At 36.5% G+C, this 15,484-nt stretch overlaps 1 pseudogene; it reads left to right on the top strand.

The window, feature by feature from the left end:
* The first annotated feature begins 2,156 nt into the window (after positions 1-2,156).
* LOC119522336 lies at positions 2,157-7,671 on the top strand (annotated as a pseudogene).
* Positions 7,672-15,484: the final 7,813 nt, after the last annotated feature.

The following is a 15,484-nucleotide window of genomic DNA, read 5'->3' as shown; positions in this document are numbered from 1 at the left end:
CATTACCAAGACAAAGTTACAGGTAAAAAGATATCATTTTGTCACGATAACTAAAATGTCAATCCATAAAGAAGATAAAACAATTTCAAATTTGTATGCATCTAATAATATATAGCCTCAAAAGATACAAAGAAAAATTGACAAAAGTGAAGAGATAGATGTACATTCATAATGGGAGATTTTAGCATACCTGCCAGTAATTAGTAGAACAGGTATATGAGGAAATCAGTAAGGATGAAGAATATTTTAATAAATAAAACAATTAACAAGATTGACCTAATGGCATATAAATAGCACCATGTCCAACAGAAGAATGCACATACTTTTTAAGTGTTCAGGTAACATTAACCCAAATTGACCATATGCATGGCCATAAAGCAAATATAAACAAATCAAAAAGGATTAAAATCCAAAGGTATGTATGCTTCCTGATTATAGTCCAATTAACCTAGAAATCAATAATAAGGTTACCTAGAAAAATCCCCAATTATTCAGAAATCCAGCAATACATTTATAAATAACCCATGTTATTAATGAAATAATGTAAATGAGAAAACATTTTTAATTAAATGATAATAAAAATATGACACATCCAAATTTTTAGGATCCAAAAACAGAACCACTCATATACAGATACTTTGGTTATGACACAGGGCCTCTTTCAGAGTAGTGAAAAGGAATTGTATTTTCAAAGAATGGTGCTGATTCAATTGGATATTCATGGGGGAAAATTAATCATGAGTTCTACCTCCACCATAAACAAGAATCAATTCCAAGTATATTGTAGATCTAAATATAAAAAGTCAAACAATAAAGCTTCTAGAAGGTAACATAGAATATCTTTATACCTTAGAGCAGGCAAAGATTTCTTGATCCTCAGTATAATATCATAATATCAGGTTCCAATGGAAACGATCTTATATTATGAGATTTTTTTTCTGAGTAGTTCTATTCGTAGATATTTTCTGATTTTATTCTTTATTAGAGTTCTTTGAAAACAAAGAAACTTTGCTTATTTTTTAAAAACATAGTATAAAACTATTTCTAACCTGCAAATACCATTATGGGTCAACAAGAACCTTATATAAATCTAAGAAACATTATGAGATCTTAGTGATATAATATTTCCAATATTGGAAACATTTTTGATTTAATATTCCTAGCAATGATTTCACCATGAGGTTAAAAAAAATAAAAGAGCAGCTCCTAACATTAGAACACTAGATTGGCATTCACCACTAGGCTGTGCTATTTACCTATTGGACATTAAATAATCTTAGAGAATTGTTTCTCAGACAAGTGACTCTGAAACCAAGATATAAGGAGATAAAACAAGTCCATTTCCCAATTTTGTGAAAGCACAGACAAAAACAAGGTCACTGTGAAGCCCATAAAATACCAAACCTCCACATCTCTAGGCTAAAATGAGTTACTTCTTTGCCATTTAAGCTTTATGTCATCTAATTTGCCCTCTTTATAGATAAGATTTACTGAGAATATGGATTTTTCCATGTTCTGAAAGTATGCAATCTAGAACAAACTCCTGCTTACTTAGACCCTCCCCAAAGTCACCCATCCAAAGCCTAAATGTTATAGTAGGTTCTTTCTAACACCCTTTCACTGAGACATCCCATGTTCCCATTGGTATGCATTCTCCTTCACTGCAACAAGTAATAAACCCAACTTGTTCAATTAAAGGTGTGTTCCTGGTGGTCTTTGGTTTAAGAGCACTGAGAATCCTAACTCATTGTTCTTCACCAGTTACTTCCAACTACACTAAAAGAATAAAATAATACGATGGAGGAATGATGGAATCACTTAGAAGGATGATGGAATAGTGAAATAAATCATCATCCTTCAGTTTTCACACTGTGTTGCCTAAAGTTTTGCATCATTTTTCAATAAGGTGTAAGAGACTGGAGACACAATTTTTGTGGTCATGGCTGAGAATTCAGAATGTTTTCATTTTCTGCCCGTAATGGCATAGAGAAGAAAATTGATTATTCCATTTCTTAGATGAATCAGAAGATGAATGCAGAGAGAAAGCAGCACTCTGGACTCTAATGATGACTGTGAAATGGATCATGTAAGTGAAATCTTAGACTCTGTCTTCAGATTATGATACTCTGGATGGATTTTCTCAACCTCAAGAATCAATGAGGGAACAATATATTTCTAAGGACAAAAAGGTAAGATGACCTTCTCATCCAATTAGTCATTCAGCACATATTTTACAACAATAACCTGGACCATGCTATTTTGCTAAAAAAGATGTATAACAGCATTTTTTCATCATTTATGATGTTTGCACACAGAATTTTACTTGAAATAAAGAGGTTTGCTATGTTTAAATTCTCATTAAATTTTCTAATGAAAATTGATGTTCCTTATACTTTATTTTTATTTGTGGAAATTATTCATGTCTATATATATACATATATAGACATACAAAAATACATATTTACATACATGCATGCATACATATAAGGCCTTTCAGATAGTAAAAGGCAATGACTATTATTCCTAGTATATCTTGGAGGGTTAACATGACCAAAATAGCACTAACTGTGAAGGAAAAGATTTACAACTTGGACCACATTTAAAGGACAGCATTATCAAGGTGAATGGGAAAGCAATAGAGTGGAAGCAGTTCTTTGCAAAGAATATAACTAACAAAGGACTCATATCCTGAGTAAAGAGCACCTTTAATTTTAAAAAATATAGGCAACCCAATAGAAAAATTTTAAAAGACCTGAACACCACTTTACAAAATAAGATATCAAATTGTTAAAAAGACATATGAAAAACTACTTAAACACATTATTTACCAGGGAAATGCAAATTTCAAATCAGAAAGTGAATCCACAAGAATAGCTAAAATTGAAAAGACAACAATAACAGATATTAACAAAGATGTTAGAACAACTGCTTCTTTCCTATATGGCTGGTGAAAGGGAAATTGATATAATCTGTTTAGAAAACTGACAGTATCTACTAAGTCTGTACCTAAGAAAACACTATGACACCAAAATTTCACTCCTGGGTTTATGTGCAACAGAAATACACACACACACACACACACAAACACACAAGAAAAACACATACAAGACTTTTCATTGCACCATTATTCTAATACAGCCCCAAAAGTGGAAACACCACAAATGTCTACCAAGAGTATAATGGATAAATAAGTTGTAGTATATCAATTTAACAAAATGCTATGCAGCAGTAAAAATGAATTAACTATTACAACATACAGCAATGAAGAATCATAGCACAATCATAATATTTAGGGAAAGAAGCAAGACACAAAAGAATAGATTCTACATGATTCATTTATATAAAATTCAAAGACATAAAGTAATCCATGTTATTAGAATTGAGGGTAGTGGTTAACTTTGGGAAAGGAAGGATAGATTTACTGAGAGTGAGCACAAGGGGTTGCTTCTAGAAGGTTGTTAATGTTCTATTTCATGATCTGGGTGCTGATTACACAGGCATTTCTGTGAAAATTCATCAAGCCAACACAATTTGTGCACATTTCTGTACACTTTAATTAAAAAGTTTATTTTATAAAATGAGGAAATAATATACAACTTCTTTACCCAGAGGAATATCACACCAAATTCAACTTAAAATGATTGATGATTTTTTTTTTAATTCTCAACATCACAGAACCAACCAAAATAATACAACAGTTCAACATAAAAATATATGTAAAAACCCAATGTGGTAAGTAGGGCATGAAAACAGCTTTTTCCCTGAGATCAATTGCTAATCCTGGTTAATATGAACTTTGTTTCAAAGTCCTCAAAGAATGAAAGGCACAGAAATAAAAGCCAGATGAAACAATAGCCAACAAAAATAGACTCACAAAGACTTCAGAGTTATGACACATATTATGAATAGCTGTTCTTATAATTCTTGGAGAAAGAGAAGACAAGCTTTAATATATTTATTGGGAAGAGAAAACTATAAATAGTGAAGCAGTACCTCTGAAAAAGAGCCAAATAGAATTTCTAAAACTAAAAATCACAATAATTCACACTAAAAAAACCTAATGCAGATTATTTACAGCTGAAAAGAGAACTGGTAAACTAGAAGATAGAAGAAAAGAAATTTTCCAGTATTTGGCACAGACACAAAAATACAGACACAAGATTATGAGATGTAGCAGATACAGTGATTCTAACAAATAGTCCCAAAAGGACAGGAGAGAGAATAAGGCAGAGGCAAAATTTGAAGAGATAATGTCTGAGAAATTTCCTAAACCAAGACATATAAATTCAGTAAAATTTTAAAAAAAATCTACCTAGATGTATAATACTGAAACTCCAGGACAACAAATACAGGGAAAAAAGTGAAAAACATCAAGTCAGAGTCAGTTCCTTATAAAGTAAAACATACACTTCCACATGACCCAGCAATCTCACTTCTAGGTATATATCCTGGAGAAATGAACATGACAACTTATTTTCACACAAACACCTGTACAAAAATATTTACAGCTGCATTATTCATAAGTACCCAGACTGGAAACAATGCAAGTGTCCTTCAATGAGTGAATGATTAAACAAACTGCAGTAAGTTCATACAATAAAATAACACTAAGCAATAAGAGGAACAAACTATTGATACACAGAAAAACATAGTTGGATGTCAAAATGCATTATGCTTGTGAGAGAAGCCAGTCTCAAAGGGCTATATACCTCAGATAGGCCAGAGGGTAAGATGATGGCATAACACAAAACCAGAGTGCCATTCCTCCACAGAATCTAAACAGATGGCAGAGTTTTCTTCCTCAAAGCTCTGGGAAACAGTTAAAGGGTTTGTAATTGTTTTATGGACTCCAGAAAAGATCTTGTTCTTAAAGCTAATCCATTGCTGTAGGGGTAAACCTATTGGGGATAGGACCTGATTAGGTTATTTCAGTTGAGGAATGCCTCAGGTAGTTTTTAATCCTCTTCTTTGGGCCTTTATAAGAGGAAGAAATTCAGAGAGACACATGGAGAGAAAGATTCAGAGGCTGAGAGGAAAGTCAGAGAAGCTCAGAGAGAAAACCATGGAAGCAAGAAGCTGAAAGCAAGGAAGCCCAGAAGAGAAGGAAGAGATCAGAATATGCCACCATGTGCCTTGCCATCTGACAGAGGAGTCCAGGTATTGTCTTGACGATGCCTTGATTTGGATATTTTCACAGCCTCAGAACAGTAAGCTTGTAAGCTAATAAATCTCCATTGTAAAAGCCAACCCATTTTATGATATCTGCATTTCAGCACCTTTAGCAAACTAAAACAGGGTTGCAGTAACTGAATGAGTGCTGAATTAAGAAAATACAGCTTTAAAAACAGTATGTGAATTTACTGGTACCTTTGTGGCCTCTTCCTCACCTCTCCCCAGCAAGTTGTTGAGCCAACCTGCACTCCATTGTGAGTCCCTGGTGTTTTTATGGAAGGAGCAGAGTAACCCCTATGTGCATACTGGGGTGTCTATATGTCAGCACCAATCTATTAGGTGTAAACCTGAAAGACAGAACCAGAATACTTATCTTGGGCTCCCCATCCCAAAACTTATCCTGTAGACAGAAGCAGTTTGCAGACAGCTAAAGCAGTATAAGAAACAATGATGCCAAAGCAGCCTGGGGCAAAGAATTACCTGTATGTAGTCAAAAGAGGGAGAAAAGCCTTTTCAAAGGGAGTAGAGGGGGCATTGGAATGCTTGTAAATGGGGGAATTCTAAGGTCATGAGCAAGCACAAGGACAGAACAAGAAGCAGGCTCCAGGCAGGCTGAGATAAGATGAGACGACACTGCACTTTACATTCATCTGAGGCTGATTTTCCTGATAATAGAGCTAAACTCTGAAAGAGGCCACAAGCCAAAGCAGAGCCAATTTTCAAAGACTGTGATAGGTATTTTCTGCCTTTGTTTTTTTAGCTCCTGGCACTCAAGGAAATCTCTGTCATGTAACTAGCTGGATACAAATTTAAGGAACACACAGCTCAGGGAATAAATCTCAGAGTTGACATATTAATATATTAAAATGTACAGTGTACAAAAAAGATTACAAGACAAACTAAGAAACAGGAAATGATGGCCCATCCAGTGGGATAAGATAAAACTTCAAAGACCATCAATGAAGAAGACCAGACTTTGGAAATACCAGACAAAGACTTTAAAGAAATGATCCTCAATATTACCAAGGATATAAAAGAAAATATCAGGGGGGAAAGTAATTAACAATGTGATAGTGTCAATAGAGATAGAATTTTAAAATGAACCAAACAGAACTACTGGAGTTGATGATCACAATAACTGAAATGAAAAATTCCCTAGATGGTTTCACAGCTGGCAGAAGAAAGAATTAGTGATCTGAAAGACAAGACAATTGAAGTGATTTAGGTTGAGAAGCAGAAAGAAAAAAAGAATTTATAAAAGCAAACAGGCCCTAAGAGACCTGTGGGACACTCTCAAGTGTACCAGTATTCACATTATGAGAGTCCAAGAAGGAAAAGGAAGAAAGAAAGGGGCAGAAGGAATGTTCATAGAAATAATGGCAGAAAAATCACTAAATTTAATGAAATACATGTATATGCACACTCAAGAAGCCCAACAAGTCACAAACAGGATAAACTGGAATAAAACCAAGCCCAGAAACATAGTAGTCAAAATATCAAAAGCCAAGGACAGGCATCATAGCAGTGAGGGTGGCCACAGTGGCAGCAGCTGTGGTGGAGGTTGGCTCAGCCCAGTAGTTTGAGGAGCTGCTGTGCCTCAAAGCCAGGTCCCTCCTTGTAGTCCATTTTTGGGCACCATGGGCTCCACAGTGTGCTCAGATGAATGATGTGATAGTGGAGTTAGCCAAAGAACACCCTCTAATTTCATTTGTGAAGTTGGAAGCTGAAGATGTTCCTGAAGTATCTGGAAAATATGAAATTAGTTTTGTTCCTACTTTTCTGTTTTTCAAGAATTCTCAGAAAATTGGCCAATTAGGTGCTGCACATGCCCCAGAGTTGACCAAAAAAGTTCATTGACACACATCTAGTGGCTCATTTGCACTTGGCATAAATGAACATCCTAAAGAAGATCTCAACTTCTGTCTAAAGAAATTAACTAATGCTGCTTCCTGCATGCTGTTCATGAAAGGGACTCCTCAGGAACCCTGCTGTGGTTTCAGCAAGCAGATGGTGGAAATTCTTAGGAAACATAATATTCAGTTTAGCAGTTTTGATACCTTCTCGGATGAGGAATTTCATCAGGGTCTCAAAACCTATTCCAATTGGCCCACCTATCCTCAGCTATATGTATCTGGAGGACTATATATAATTAAGGAACTAGAAGCATCTAAAGAGCTAGATGCAATCTACCCCAAAGCTCCCAAATTAGAGGAAAGTCTCCAAGTACTGACAAAGAAAACTTCTTGATGCTCTTTAAGAAAGGAAAAAAACAGGAAGCAAAATGTGGATTCAACAAACAAATTCTGGAAATACTAATTAGTACTAATGTTGAATAAGAGACATTTGATATATTGGAGGATGAAGAAGATCAGCAAGGATTAAAAGCTTACTCAAATTGGCTAACTTACCCTGCAGCTCTTTGTGAAAGGGGAGCTCATTGAAAAACTGGATATTGCCAAGGAACTGAAAGAAAATGATGAATTGCTGCCTATACTGTGAGAAGAAAATTAATAAAATGTTAAACTTGGTGCCCAACTATTGCAAGAAATATTTAATTATGGTGGAGCAGTTCATGATTTAGTCCTCAGAAGTGGACTCGGAGTAGAAAACTGCTTCTTAAACAGTTATGCTTTGTGTCCTTCACAAGGTTGTGCTAAATGCATGTTATGTTCTTTCCATCAAAAATAGAATACAAGAAACATCTTCAAATTAAATTAAAAGTTGTATAAAACAAAACAAAACAAAAAGCCAAGGACAAGAAGAGAGTTCTGAAATCTGCAAGAGAAAAGCAACACATTATGTTTAAGGGAGTCCTGATAAGATTAAGTGCTGATTTCTCAACACACACACAAAAAAAACGGATTCAATAAGATGAAATGTTTAGAGTGCTCAAAGAAAATAATTGCCAACCAAGAGTTTTATATCTGTTGACTGTCTTTCAAAAATGAAAGAGAGGTTAAGACATTCATAGAGAAACAAAAGCTGAGAGAGATTATCACCACTAGATCTTCCCTAAAAAAAAAATGTTATGGGAGTACTTCATCATGAAAGGAAATGACAATAGACAGTGGATTGAAGCAACATAAATAAAAACCTCCAGCAGAGGTAACCATACAGGTAATTACAAATACTGGTACTATTGTATATTTGGGTATGGAACTCCACTTTCTACTTCTTAAAGGTTTGAAAATTAAAATGCATAAAAATTAATGATAAATCTATGGTGTTGGACATATAGTGGATAAAGAAATACTATGTAGAAGCACAAAGAAAGATGGAAATGTGGAGGTATATAAGAACAGTGTATGTGTAGCTATTGAAGTTAAGCTAGTATCAAATAAAACATGATTGTTATAGACTAGGATGTTAGATGTTATCCCCCTGGTAACCAGAAAAAAAATCTGAAAAAAACATATAGAAAGAAATGAGAAGGGACTCAAAATGGTACACTACAAAAAACCACAAATATATATATTAAAATAACCATTAATGGAAGAAATGACAGCTAAAAAAAAAGAGTAATACTTACAAAGACTGAACAGCAAAATGGCAGAAGAAAGTCCTTTATCAATAGTTATTTTATTTTTAGTAAGGGGATGAAGACCCATCCTGATTGAAGTGGGTCACACCTTAACTGAAGTAGCCTGATAAAAAGGTCCTATTTACAATGGATTCATGCCAACAGGAATGGATGTTTTCTGGAGATATATAGCTTCAAACCACCACATATACTATGTATTTAATAACCAAAGGAGAGCTGGGGTAGCTATACAAATATCAGATAAAGTAGACTCTAAAACACTATTACAAGGGACAAAGAAGGACACTATGTACTGGTAAAGGGGTCAATTCAACAAGAAGACATAGCAATTATAAATATATATGGATGTAAGAGGAGGACACAAAAATATATGAAGCAAATATTGATAGTTTTGAAGGGAGAAAGAGTTCTGTATTAATAGTTGGAGATTTCAATACACTACTTTCATAATGAATAGAGCATCTAGATAGAGGATCAATAAGAAAATAAAAGACTTGAATGATGCTATAAACCAACTGGACAGGACATATATAGAACACTTCAACTAACAGTAGCACAATACACAATTTTCTCTAGTGCACATGCATAGATCATATGTCAGGTCAGAAAACAAGTCTCAATACATTAAAAAGATTGAAAACATACGATGTGTCTTCTCCTACCCAATGGAATGAAGATAGAAATCAGTAACAGGGAGAAATGGACAATTCACAAATGTGTGAATATTAAACAATGCACTCTTAAGCAAACAAAGAAAAAGTCACAAGGAAAATTAGAAGATACCTAGATGAATGAAAATGAAAACACAACATACCAAAAAATTATGGGCCACAAAAAGGCAGTCCTGAGAGGAAAATTTATAGCTCTAAATGATTATGTTAGAACATAAAAAAGATCTCAAGTCAGAGACCTAACCTCACAATTGGAGAATATAGAAAAACAAAACTAAACCGGAAATGACAGAAGGAAGGAAGTAACAAAAATTAGAGATAAATGGTATAGGGACCAAAAAAGAGAAAGGGAGAATCAACAAAACCAAAACTTGGTTCTTTGAAAAGATTGATAAAATCAACAAATCTTCAGCTAGAATGGTAAAGGAAAGACAAAGGGCACATATAACTAAAATCAGAAATGAGAGGGGGTATATTACTGCTGACCCCACAGAAATAAAAAGGATGATAAGACAATACTATGAACAACAAATTAGATAATCTAGATGAAATGGACAAATTCCTAGAAAATACAACCTTTATTGACTCTAGAAGAAATAGACAATCCCCACAGACCAAAAACAAGTAAAGAGATTGAATCAGTAACCAAAAACTTCCCAAAAAGAAAACCTCAGACAGAAGGCTTCACTGGTGAATACTACTAAACATTCCAAGAATTACCACCAATTTTACTCAAAGTTTTCCAAAAAACTGAAGAACATAGTACACTTTATAACTCATTCTATAAGGTCAATATCACCCTAATACCAAAGCCAGACAGAGATACCAGAAGAAAAGAAAGTTACTCTCGTGGTTTGAAACTGTGCCCCCAGAAAAGCATAGTCTTAAAGTTAATCCTTTCCTGAGGATGTGGACCCATTTTAAGTAAGACCTTTTGATGAGGCTCCATCAGTTAAGGTGCAACCCACCCCATTCAGGATTGCTCTTAATCCCCTTACTGGAGTCCTTTATAAATGGGATGAATACAGAGAGTGAGAGAGAAAGCCATGGAAGCAAGAAGCTGAAAGCACTGAAACCTGGCAGAGAAGGGAGAGACCAGTAGACACTGCCATGTAGCAGAGGAGTCAAGGATGGCCAGCAGCAAGTATTTGGGAAGTAAGCATCACCTTGATGATGCCTTGATTTGGACATTTTTTCTCAGCCTCAAAACTGTAAGTTAATAAATTCCCATTGTTAAGCCAATGCATTTCATGGTATCTGCTTTTAGCAGCCTATGAAATTAAAACAGATTTTGTACCAGGAGTGGGTGCCATTAATGCAAACACCACAAATGTGGAAATGGCTTTGGAATCAGGTAATGGGTAGAGGCAGGCAGAATTGTGAGTTGCTTGAGAGAAAAGGCCCAGATTGCTTTGAAGAGATCATTGGTAGAAATATGGATGCTAAATATACTTTCAATGAAGGCTTAGACAGAAATGATGAAAATGTTATCAGAAACTGGAGGAAAGACAACTCTTGTTTTAAAGTGACAGAGAACTTGGCAAAATTGAGTCCCAATGTTTGGTGGGAGGCAGAATTTGAGAGTGATGAAGTTGGATTTTTAGCTGAGGAGATTTCAAAACTAAGTGTGGAGGAACCTAAGATGGCAGCCAGGAGAGACAGGGCAAAAAAACACCTCCGTGAAAAATACTAGATAAAAGCCAGAAAGTGACCCAGAACAACAGGTCCAATGATGCATCAGCTGGACAAGGTCTGCCAAATCCATAAGGACCATGCACTTGGTGAAACTGGGAGTCTGTGTTCTGAAATGAGTGAGTAAGCCACTGAATATCCAGCAGCGATGCTATGGTGTGGGGAAACTGAGGGTTGCTGTTTGGAGGCAGACTAGTACTTTTTTTTTTTTTTCTCAGTTTTTTTTTTTTCATTTTATTGAGATATATTCACATACCACGCAGTCATACAAAACAAATCGTACTTTCGATTGTTTACAGTACCATTACATAGTTGTACATTCATCACCTAAATCAATCCCTGACACCTTCATTAGCACACACACAAAAATAACAAGAATAATAATTACAGTGAAAAAGAACAATTGAAGTAAAAAAGAACACTGGGTACTTTGTCTGTTTGTTTCCTTCCCCTATTTTTCTACTCATCCATCCATAAACTAGACAAAGGGGAGTGTGGTCCTTATGGCTTTCCCAATCCCATTGTCACCCCTCATAAGCTACATTTTTATACAACTGTCTTCGAGATTCATGGGTTCTGGGTTGTAGTTTGATAGTTTCAGGTATCCACCACCAGCTACCCCAATTCTTTGGAACCTAAGAAGGGTTGTCTAAAGTGTGCGTAAGAGTGCCCACCAGAGTGACCTCTCGGCTCCTTTTGGATTCTCTCTGCCACTGAAGCTTATTTCATTTCCTTTCACATCCCCCTTTTAGTCAAGAAGATGTTCTCCGTCCCACGATGCTGGGTCTACATTCCTCCCCGGGAGTCATATTCCACGTTGCCAGGGAGATTCACTCCCCTGGGTGCCTGATCCCACGTAGGGGGGAGGGCAGTGATTTCACCTTTCAAGTTGGCTTAGCCAGAGAGAGAGGGCCACATCTGAGCAACAAAGAGGCATTCGGGAGGAGGCTCTTAGGCACAACCATAGGGAGGCCTAGCCTCTCCTTTGCAGCAACCGTCTTCCCAAGGGTAAAACTTATGGTAGAGGGCTCAACCCATCAAACCACCAGTCCCCTATGTCTGTGGTCATGTTAGCAACCATCGAGGAGGGGTAGGCGAATACCCCTGCATTCTCCACAGGCTCCACAAGGGGGCACTACATCTTTTTTTTCCCTTGTTTTTCTTTTTTTTTTTTTTAACTTTCCCTTCTTTTTTAAATCAACTGTATGAAAAAAAAGTTAAAAAGAAAACAAACATACAATAAAAGAACATTTCAAAGAGACCATAACAAGGGAGTAAGAAAAAGACAAGTAACCTAAGATAACTGCTTAACTTCCAACATGTTCCTACTTTACCCCAAGAAAGTTACATAATATAGCAACATTTCTGTGAACTTGTTCCTACTATATCCATCAGAAATTAACAGACCATAGTCATTCCTGGGCATCCCCAGAACGTTAAATAGCTTATCTGTTCTTCTTGGATTATTGTTCCCCCTTCCTTAATTGCTCTCTATTGCTAGTTCCCCTACATTCTACATTATAAACCATTTGTTTTACATTTTTCAAAGTTCCCATTAGTGGTAGCATATAATATTTCTCTTTTTGTGCCTGGCTTATTACGCTCAGCATTATGTCTTCAAGGTTCATCCATGTTGTCATATGTTTCACGAGATCGTTCCTTCTTACTGCCGCGTAGTATTCCATCGTGTGTATATACCACATTTTATTTATCCACTCATCTGTTGAAGGACATTTGGGTTGTTTCCATCTCTTGGCAATTGTGAATAATGCTGCTATGAACATTGGCGTGCAGATATCTGTTCGTGTCACTGCTTTCCGACCTTCCGGGTATATACTGAGAAGTGCAATCGCTGGATCGAATGGTAACTCTATATCTAGTTTTCTAAGGAACTGCCAGACTGACTTCCAGAGTGGCTGAACCATTATACAGTCCCACCAACAATGAATAAGAGTTCCAATTTCTCCACATCCCCTCCAGCATTTGTAGTTTCCTGTTTGTTTAATGGCAGCCATTCTAACCGGTGTTAGATGGTATCTCATTGTGGTCTTAATTTGCATCTCTCTAATAGCTAGTGAAGCTGAACTTTTTTCATGTGTTTCTTGGCCATTTGTATTTCCTCTTCAGAGAACTGTCTTTTCATATCTTTTGCCCATTTTATAATTGGGCTGTCTGTACTATTGTCATTGAGTTGTAGGATTTCTTTATATATGCAAGATATCAGTCTTTTGTCAGATACATGGTTTCCAAAAATTTTTTCCCATTGAGTTGGCTGCCTCTTTACCTTTTTGAGAAATTCCTTTGAGGTGCAGAAACTTCTAAGCTTGAGGAGTTCCCATTTATCTATTTTCTCTTTTGTTGCTTGTGCTTTGGGTGTAAAGTCTAGGAAGTGGCCGCCTAATACAAGGTCTTGAAGATGTTTTCCTACATTATCTTCTAGGAGTTTTATGGTACTTTCTTTTATATTGAGATCTTTGGTCCATTTTGAGTTAATTTTTGTGTAGGGGGTGAGGTAGGGGTCCTCTTTCATTCTTTTGGATATGGATATCCAACTCTCCCAGCCCCATTTGTTGAAAAGACCATTATGACTCAGTTCAGTGACTTTGGGGGCCTTATCAAAGATCAGTCGGCCATAGATCTGAGGGTCTATCTCTGAATTCTCAATTCGATTCCATTGATCTATATGTCTATCTTTGTGCCAGTACCATGCTGTTTTGGCAACTGTGGCTTTATAATAAGCTTCAAAGTCAGGGAGTGTAAGTCCTCCCACTTCGTTTTTCTTTTTTAGAGTGTCTTTAGCAATTCGAGGCATCTTCCCTTTCCAAATAAATTTGATAACTAGCTTTTCCAAGTCTGCAAAGTAGGTTGTTGGAATTTTGATTGGGATTGCATTGAATCTGTAGATGAGTTTGGGTAGAATTGACATCTTAATGACATTTAGTCTTCCTATCCATGAACATGGAATATTTTTCCATCTTTTAAGGTCCCCTTCTATTTCTTTTAGTAGAGTTATGTAGTTTTCTTTGTATAGGTCTTTTACATCTTTGGTTAAGTTTATTCCTAGGTACTTGATTTTTTTAGTTGCTATTGAAAATGGTATCTTTTCTTGAGTGTCTCTTCAGTTTGTTCATTTCTAGCATATAGAAACATTACTGACTTATGTGCATTAATCTTGTATCCCGCTACTTTGCTAAATTTGTTTATTAGCTCTAGTAGCTGTATTGTCGATTTCTCAGGGTTTTCTAGATATAAGATCATATCATCTGCAAACAATGACAGTTTTACTTCTTCTTTTCCAATTTGGATGCCTTTTATTTCTTTGTCTTGCCGGATTGCCCTGGCTAGCACTTCCAGCACAATGTTGAATAACAGTGGTGACAGTGGGCATCCTTGTCTTGTTCCTGATCTTAGAGGGAAGGCTTTCAGTCTCTCACCATTGAGTACTATGCTGGCTGTGGGTTTTTCATATATGCTCTTTATCATGTTGAGGAAGTTTCCTTCAATTCCTATCTTTTGAAGTGTTTTTATCAAAAAGGGATGTTGGATTTTGTCAAATGCTTTTTCAGCATCTATTGAGATGATCAATTGATTTTTCCCTTTTGACTTGTTAATGTGTTGTAATACATTGATTGATTTTCTTATTTTGAACCATCCTTGCATGCCTGGAATGAACCCCACTTGGTCATGGTGTATGATTTTTTTAATGTGTCTTTGGATTCTATTTGCAAGTATTTTGTTGAGGATTTCAAAACTAAGTGTGGAGGAACCTAAGATGGCAGCCAGGAGAGACAGGGCATAAAAACACCTCCGTGAAAAATACTAGATAAAAGCCAGAAAGTGATCCAGAACAACAGGTCCAGTGATGCACCAGCTGGACAAGGTCTGCCAAATCCATAAGGACCATGCACTTGGTGAAACTGGGAGTCTGTGTTATGAAATGAGTGAGTAAGCCACTGAATATCCAGCAGCCATGCTGTGGTGTGGGGAAACTGAGGGTTGCTGTTTGGAGGCAGACTAGTACTTTTTTAAAAAAAAACCCAAAAGTGGCTGCCGACATGGCAGTGAGAACCGCACAGTGAAGCACAGCAGGAACAGGCTCTGCGAAAACCTCAATATCTGGCATGGTAGATAGCCTTTCGTGCATCCACTGCTAATTGTCTTGGAGCGAGGCAGGCATAGATTGGCCCAAAAGGGGAAAAAAACCACACCCCTTGCAGCCATCTTCCCAGTGTGCTGGGAACACTCCTGCCCAGTGCTGGGGACACAGCCCAGAGCCATGCCAAGAAACCCAGTGTGACAGGGGGTGTTTCCATTGGCACATGCACATGCCACAGTGTCAGACATGGACAATAGCCTTTCATGCACCCACAGCTAATTGTCCCAGAGCTGGGAAGGTGGAGTTGTGCGA

This window comes from Choloepus didactylus, chromosome X (assembly GCF_015220235.1).
Source record: "Choloepus didactylus isolate mChoDid1 chromosome X, mChoDid1.pri, whole genome shotgun sequence".
NCBI classification, from domain to species: domain Eukaryota; kingdom Metazoa; phylum Chordata; class Mammalia; order Pilosa; family Megalonychidae; genus Choloepus; species Choloepus didactylus.
The sequence above is the reverse complement of the archived record's forward strand: the minus strand, read 5'-3'. Positions and strand labels throughout refer to the sequence as shown.